This window comes from Alosa sapidissima, chromosome 5, assembly GCF_018492685.1.
Source record: "Alosa sapidissima isolate fAloSap1 chromosome 5, fAloSap1.pri, whole genome shotgun sequence".
Taxonomy (NCBI): Eukaryota; Metazoa; Chordata; class Actinopteri; order Clupeiformes; family Clupeidae; genus Alosa; species Alosa sapidissima.
In genome coordinates, this window is record NC_055961.1 from 29,104,448 (window position 1) to 29,113,236 (window position 8,789).

Here is an 8,789-nt window from a genome sequence, read left to right on the forward strand (position 1 = left end):
GGCACACGGTGACCATAGCGTCTCGGCGAAAAATGCTGATGCAGTGCTGAAGGCCTGCCCGACGTGCCTGAGACAATGTCACTGTCATGCCCACCGCATCGAACTCCAGTCCTAGGTAGGGGATTACCTGCACGGGCGTGAGTCGGCTCTTTGCCCAATTCACCTGGAAACCTAGCCGCTCGAGATGGCCAAGCGTCTCGGCTACGTGCAGTTCCAAAAGGGCCCTGGAGTCTGCCAGTAAGACCCAGTCGTCCAGATAATTCAGTATGCGAATACCTCGCCTCCTGAGAGGGGCCAAAGCTTCCTGAACAACCTTGGTGAAGGTGCAGGGCGCTAGAGCCAGCCCAAAACATAAAACCGAAAACTCCCACACCTCGTCCTCGAACGCAAAGCGCAGGTATTTTCTGTGCCGAGGATGAATCGGAACATGAAAATATGCATCTTTCAAGTCTATCGTGACCGTCCAATCCCCCTGCTGCACGCTCTGAACAATGCGCTGCAACGTCAGCATCTTGAACGGAATCTTTGACAAGTATGCGTTCAGCGGCCGGAGGTCCAGAATGGGCCGAAGGCTGCCATCCTTCTTGGGAACCAAAAAATACTGACTACACCCCCTCCATCCACTGGCCCCGCGGCACCTGGCGTATGGCCTGCTTGGCCGCCAGCTCCCGGATTTCCCTGCGGAGCGCCAGGGCGCGTATGGGCAAAACCCTTGTCCGCCTGACACCCGTGAAGACGGGAGGAGCACGGGCGAACTGCATATGGAGAACCCATTGGGAGTTTGTGCACTTCCGCCACTCCGCAATGTGATCCGCCAGACACGGCGGCCGCGGGCCTAACCCAGGCCGACCCACTCCAGACGGGGAATCCACGTCCGGAGCCACCAAGCCTGGGGCCGGCTTGGCCGTGCCTCATCATGATTATTGATTGATGATTTTTTTTTTCTTTGGGGGGGAGTTTTTTTCAACAAGTTCTTGTGAACACAACAGCGCAACTGCGCATGAACTGTCACTTTGGAGAACCCTGGCACGCTTGGGGAACGACTCGCCAACCTCCCGTGACCGTCCCAACAGTCAGCTCGCCTGAGGCTGGTCAGTGGGGGCTGGGCGTGAAGCAGACCGCTCTCTGCCCCGCTTCCAGCCTCGCCTTAACTGCCCGTCCTGCCGCGGCGGGTAGCTGCCCCTCTGTTGCCCAGGCGACCTCTGCTGCTGTTGTTGCTGCAGCTGCCGCTGTGGGTGTGGGGCACGCTTGCGTCTTGCCCGCACACGGTGCGTGGCCATTGTCGGCGCCTGTGCGGTGGGGCGGGAGATCCCTTCTCGCCGAGGCTGAAAACTCTTTAGCGCCTCCGCGCTCTTCTGGGTCGCCTTGAAACGCTCCCTCATGCCGGTCATCGTCGGCCCGAACAACCCCGAGGGGGTCAGGGGCTCGTCAAGTAGCGGGATATTCTCCCTGTCCAGCAGCAGCGACAGCGTAAGCCACAGGTGGCGCACCAGCACCACCAAATTGCCCTGCCCTGCGCCAGAGCAGCACACCTCGACGCTCGCAGCGAGAGGTCCAGGGCCTTCCGCCACTCCAGGGGCGGGGCCAAAGGCCCCTCCTCCTCGGTGGCCAACCTCATGCTCTCCCCGGCGTATACCTGGAGAACCGCTGCTGTGTTGAGGGCCCGGCAAGCCTGCCCCACACAGGTATACGCTTTGGAGGCCTGGCCAGCCGTAACCCGACAGGGCTTGGACGGCAGTACCGGCGGTCCCCGGGCCGATGCTCCCTGGGGGCAAAGATACGCCGCCAATGTCTCCTCCACCTCAGGGAGGTGAGCCAGCCCCTGGTCCTCCGCCCCATCTAGGGCAGAGAAAGGGCCGAAGTACCGGGGACCGGGATGAATACGGCTTCCCCCAAGATTTCTGAACCTCCGCCAGAAAATCGGGGAAGGCTGGGAGGGGGCGGGATCTCTTCTCTGGCCGGTGCTCATAGAAAGAGCCGTCCATTAAGGACCCCTGGCGCTCCGGCCACTGAATGAGACAACGTGATTGTCGTTGGCCGCGGCGGCTTATTATAGCCGAGTCGTTTTCGCGCCAACAGAACCTTAGCAGGACCTGTAAGAGGACTTCAGTGCAATCACGTGATCGTGGAATGTATTCCCATTGGTTAACGCCGAGTAGTTCGACTGAAAGAGAACGTACATTAGCATTTTGTCACTTCAGTGTTGCAGTTTTCAGACGGCTGACGGCATTTCGACGCTAAACGTTAACCAAAGACTTGATCTTCAAGCCTACACCCCCTGCTTAGCTCATTTAGCATAAATAACTAGCTGGTCTAGCAGTAATTCGCCTTGGTGTGACCGCGAATATCAATCATTGTGTTGGGGGGACGCTGAGGTAAAGTCACCTGTGAGAGGTCGGGTTAAGCCTAATTTATAGCTTATTGAGCACTTTTTAACCACTTATGTCTATAATTGAAACATAAACACACAAATCATCCACTTACCTGTCCATTTGATTGGTCCTTTCAACCGTGTAGAATTCCCTGCTATACCAGCGTTGCTCATCTTGAGATGATTTCGTTGAACTTCTTGGCCGATAGAAAAAAAAAAAAACTTGGCCGTAGGCGTTTTGTGATTGGTCTTGATGTTGACACATATTTTGTGTTGTAGAAGTTAAATCACGCAACACATTATTTGCAGAAATTGACACAACATGTGTTATTTGGCTTTCTACACACTGAATGTGCAAGAAAACAACACATTCTTTCTTAGAGTGTGGTGTGCTGAGATTTTTGTTTGACAGCTGGATTTAACCCTGTCAGCTATAACACAGTCTTACCAGTGCCATGCTTTGTACCTTTGTATATTCTGTAACAAGCTTAGCTCGAGCTGTCACCAAATTAACGTCATCGGTTCATTAAAACGTACATTCACAGATATATCTCTAGCCTGCTTAGATTTATTGAAGTGCTTTGGTGAGGGTGAGAACATGAAAAAGAGAGAGAGAGATAAGCCCATAGGCCAGAGTCTATAATTGTCCAAACACCGCTGACGCGGCACAACAAAAAAGGCAGAAAAACGTGCAACAAGCGCTGTTTCAGTCCATTAAACAGAGCGGAAAAGGTAACGAAAAAAACTCTGTATTTTCAATATCAATCAGTCGAAAAATGAAAATAATCCACGGCAATAATAATCCATAAATCCGAGGGTATGTCAAGACAGTCTTTGAAACTCCGCAAGCACAAAAAAAGGAAAAAGGACAGATCTCACCTCGAAATCATCCCCCCCCCCCCCCCCTCCCCCACATTGGACTTTCAGACCATATCACTGTTATGCTAATGCCCGCATACAGACAAAGGGTAAAAGCGAACAAACCGGTTCGTAAGCAGGTAAAAGTGTGGCCTGAGGGAGCCTCCGATGCTCTTCAAGACTGCTTTGACACAACAGACTGGGAAATGTTTAAGCAGGCAGCCACTTACAACAACCGGACAGACATAGAGGAGTATACAGACACTGTAACCTCTTACATCACCAAGTGCATCGATGATGTGACCCACACAAAAGACATCATCACTCGGGCTAACTGGAAGCCATGGCTGACAGGGGATGTCCTCAGGCTGCTGAGGGCCAGAGACAAAGCCTACAGAGCTGGGGATGAAGCTGGCATGAAAACAGCGAGAGCCAACCTGTCCCGTGGCATCAAGGAAGCAAAAAAGGAATACACTCACAAGATAACCACCCACTTCAAAGACAGCAGGAACTCACAAAGCCTATGGCAGGGCATTCAGGCCCTCATGGACTACAAGCCCGCGCCACAGAGCTGTGAGAGCAACATCCCTCTGCTCAACAACCTGAACCGCTTCTTTGCTCGCTTTGAAGCACAAAACAGCACCTGCCCACAGAAGACCCATCCCCCTCTACATGAGCAGCCCCTGTGCCTCTCTGCCGACAGCGTGAAGAGGACACTTGCTGCTATCAACACCCGTAAGGCAACAGGTCCAGACAACATCCCAGGTCGTGCGCTGAAGGACTGTGCAGGGGAGCTTAAGGATGTCTTCACAAACATCTTTAACACTTCCCTGAAGCAAGCCATCGTCCCATCATGTTTCAAAGCTGCCACCATCATACCTGTGCCGAAGAAAACTGCTCCATCCTGCTTCAATGACTACCGCCCTGTGGCACTGACACCCATCATCATGAAGTGCTTTGAGCGGCTTGTCATGTCACATATCAAAGCCATTCTCCCCCCCACCCTGGACCCCTTCCAGTTTGCATACCGAGCCAAGCGGTCTACCGAGGATGCAATCTGCTCTGCCCTCCACCCAGCCCTCACCCACCTGGAAAAAAGAGACTCATATGTGAGATTGCTGTTTATAGACTTCAGTTCTGCATTCAACACCATAATACCACAACAACTCATTTGCAAACTTGACAAACTGGGACTCAGTACCTACCTCTGCAACTGGCTACTGGACTTCCTCTGTCAGAGGCCCCAAGTAGTACGTGTTGGCAACAATACCTCAAGCAGCATCACACTGAGCACAGGGGCCCCCCAAGGCTGCGTGCTCAGTCCGCTGCTCTTCACCCTGCTGACGCATGACTGCACTGCAACCTACAGCAACAATCACATAGTGAAATTTGCTGACGACACAACTCTGGTGGGTCTCATCACCAAGGGCGACGAGACTCAATACAGGTTGGAGGTCGACCATCTGACCACGTGGTGCAGGGACAACAACCTCCTGCTGAACGTCAGCAAGACCAAAGAGATTGTTGTTGACTTCCGGAGAGGTCACACCCAACACCTGCCACTGACCATCGACGGTGCTGTGGTGGAGAGAGCGAGCAGCACCAAATTCCTGGGGGTGCACATCAGTGAAGACCTCTCCTGGACCACCAACACTGCATCACTGGCGAAGAGAGCTCAGCGCCGCCTGTACTTCCTGCGGAAACTCAGGCGAGCAAGTGCTCCACCAGCCATCATGACCACATTCTACCGAGGCACCATCGAGAGCATCCTCTCCAGCTGTATCGCTGTGTGGGGCGGAAGCTGCACTGAATACAACAGGAAAGCCCTGCAGCGCATAGTGAACACAGCTGGAAGGATTATTGGTGCTTCACTCCCCTCCCTGAAGGACATTTACACCACCCACCTCACCCGCAAGGCGACCAAAATTGTGAGTGATGCAAGTCACCCCGCTCACAATCTGTTTGATCTACTGCCCTCTGGGAAGAGGTACAGAAGCCTGCGCTCCCGCACTACCAGACTCACCAACAGCTTCATACACCAAGCCGTAAGGATGCTGAACTCTCTCCCTCCTCTCCCCCCTCCACCCTCAGCTACATAACATCCTGGACATTGGACCCAAAATGGCCGCCTGCACTACTCCACTTGCACACTTGCACACTTTACAACTGGTGTTGTTGTCCTGAAAACACAACACTTCTGCTGCTCTTACATAACTTGCACCACTATGCCACTTTCTTCTTACTTAGGTCAAACAGAACTACCCAAGCCTTTTATTGGCCTGAATTTGCACTAGTATTTTTATTGACTGTCTATGCACAATTTCAACCACATTTTGCTGCTCTTATTTTTTCATTATTATATGTGCCCTCTTATTTACTTACTTTTTTATTTACTTATTTACTTACTTTTTTGTTTACTTGAATGTTATGTTTGTCTGTGGACCTAAATTGGTAAAATATGTCTTGTCTTCACCGTGGGATAGTGAGAAACGTAATTTCGATCTCTTTGTATGTCTGGAACATGTGAAGAAATTGACAATAAAGCTGACTTTGACTTTGACTTTGACTTTGAGGATACGCGGAAAAACCAGTCATGTATTCCTTATTATCAGGCGTAAAGAAGAGGATAAATCCAGTGTGTGAATCAACCAAAAGGAGGTTATCAGAAGCCCTGTTCATTCATTCATTCTTCCTCCCGGCTTTCTTCCTGCGTCCCGTTTAAAGGCACACTATGCAGGTTTTTTTAGTTTAATATGCAAGTTTTTTCGCTTAATTTACCTTCATTTAACAGCTTCAGAGTCATTTGAATGGTTATATGACTTTTTTCGGGTTGAATGGTGGTCGTCTCGCTTCCCCCTAGCGCCTGTGAGCGGAAAAAAACACCCTTGCAACTGTGGGCCGGCGGGCCGACGGCCTCAGTGTCAGGAAGTATAACGAGTGTGACGAATTGCTTTACTGCATTCAAATACACATACACGCCAGGCACCGGCTAGAAAAAGGTAGCGTAGTTTCTCAGACATTAGTCATGACAGAGCCAGTGAAAAAGAAGCAAAAACCGAGAAAACAGTAAGGAAATTGCCAATACTGCATAGTTTACCTTTAAAAAGCAAACATGTGATTTTCCGAGAGCACAGCCATAGGGCCAGAACAGGAAAAGTGGGTGAGAGTGAGCGTGAAAAGGTGAGTGACAGTTCTGGACCCTATCGTTTGTTTCAACTATACTTGCCCTGGATCACTGACTTACGCCCATAGTCATCAAGATAGCTAGCGAACTATAAAGATGGTTAGAGAGAAAACGGATTTTAAAGAGCTCAATACTACCTGGCCAGGTTTTTAAACAGTACATTATAAAGAGAAGGCAACTTTTATAGTGAGAGTTAGGCCTATTCCATATGAAGAAACAGTTAACAAATCTGTTACGCTTTACAACAATAAATAAGACTTGTCTAATATCACAATATGGCTATTTATGTGGCGGATGCTACAATTATACTAGCTGTAATAGAAATATTGTTCATTAAAGGTTTTCCAAAAAGATAAGATGAGCCTTTTATGTCTCTTAGGTAGAGAAATGTTGGGTAATCAAGAGAGTGTGTTTACACAAATTAGAAAAAAGTCACAGAAGGTGAATAAATACATATTTGCCTTTACACATAATTAGATTTATAGAATAGAAGAATATTTGCTACAAGCGATGCAGATGTAAAGCTTCCTTGAAAAGGGATGCTAGCATAATACGGCATATAGCTGAGCAAATAAACAAGTATTCCTATGGTTTTTGTAGCTTTACTGTTGTATTTCTCAATCATTCTGTTTGCATGACCAGCCTTTACTCTTGCTTTGAAAGAGCTGATCACCTGTGCCTGATGTTTGGCTGTGCAGAATATTTTCACATTTAGTCCTATCACAATGGAACAGGTGATGGCAAATGAGACAAGAAGATCAAACACAATCCATGGCAGGTGAATAATAAATAGACACTGGCATGTTCTATGTGGATCGGGATAAAGGATGTGATCGTGTAAAATCAGGAGGGCACACGCCAGAGAAGCACACCAGATCAGACACACACACAGGGCGCTTTTCCTGTGTGTCACGCTCAGAGTATACCGCAGAGGATCACAAACCACAATATCAATGGATATCAAAACTATGTTGTTCATAGACACAATAACAACTGCAAATGTAATGTAGGGAAAAATGTAACAGAAAGTGTCCCCCAGATACTAACATGTTTCTATTAATGTGATGCTCTCCACAGGCATAACGAACAGGCCAACTAGTAAATCTGCTACAGCCAGAGAGAGGATGAACAGGTTCGTCTGAGTGAGTAGTGGCTTGAAGTGAGAGATGGAAATGATCACCAAGAGATTGAGGAAGACCGTAGATACAGATAAAGATAAAAATAATATATACATTATGAAGTATCCAATTGGTGACCTGGTATCCTTTGTGCATGAAGAGTTCAGTGCTGGAAAACAGTAATAAGCTTTAGTGAGGTTCTTCATTGTTGTGGCATTTGTGGAAAATATTACATACAATCCCAAAGATGGAAGTCCCCTTGTTACAAGCTATTGCTCTGTTTTCACTTGTGACCGTCAGTCACTGCGCCAAATTGTAGGGCACTCTGTGTTTTTTATATACAGCATGAACACTGCAACTCTCTCTGTCGCGCTCTCTCTCTCTCTCTCTGTGCGCATACATGTGGAGTGAGTGGACGGAGCCGGTGTTGCACCAAATTTTGTGACCTGTCGAATTTTGTGACTCTAGAGGGCGCTATATGAATTTACTGAGTTGTACTGACACATTGACGAAGCACTTACGCAAATAACGTAAGACAGGGGTCCCCAACCTGTTCCATATGTGTTGTGCATGCATTACTTGAAAAGAACTAGCTCCAGTTATGTATGAACAGTGAAGGTAACGATCTCTTAAAGATTGAGATATATGCAGAGACCAAATTTCCCCCTCGGGATCGAAAGAGTATATATATACTTATTGTCGCAGCTTTGCCAGGTTCTTTAGCAGCACCTCACTCTGCACCAGCCACTTCCCCAGCCACGCCCACTCATCAGACTCACACTCCTGTCACTCATTCTCTCTCCCCTGCCTACTGAAGCCTTACAGCTGCACTATATCAGGCCTCCCTTCACACACACACTTTGCCTGGCCTTGTCAAAGCAGCATTAAGGACCCAGCCAAAGACTCGCGCCCTCGCCCGCTCGTCCGCTCGTCAGCATTCTGTGGATTCAGTTAAGTTATGGACTTTGTTGGATGTTGCGCTCTCTCTTTAATTGCCTTAGTCTGATCTCCTGTGTGTTTGCTTTGCTTTGAATTCTGGACCTACAAGTACTTTTCTGTTTACTATTCAATAAATCTCTAGGGATGGGCAGAACGAGGCTTTGTGAAACAACGAAACGTTCGAAGCAATTGCGCCGGAATGTGTCGAGGTTTCAAAACAATCCGACACACGTAACTTTATGGTGACATCTAGAGGCCAGTTTTGCTAAAATCACATTTTGACCGTGAAGCACAACTGCTTCAGACGAAGAATATAAAT

The 8,789-nt window shown here is 48.6% G+C and overlaps 1 pseudogene; it reads right to left on the bottom strand.

Moving 5' to 3' along the window:
• Positions 1-6,876: 6,876 nt before the first annotated feature.
• Positions 6,877-7,737, bottom strand: LOC121709770 (annotated as a pseudogene).
• Positions 7,738-8,789: the final 1,052 nt, after the last annotated feature.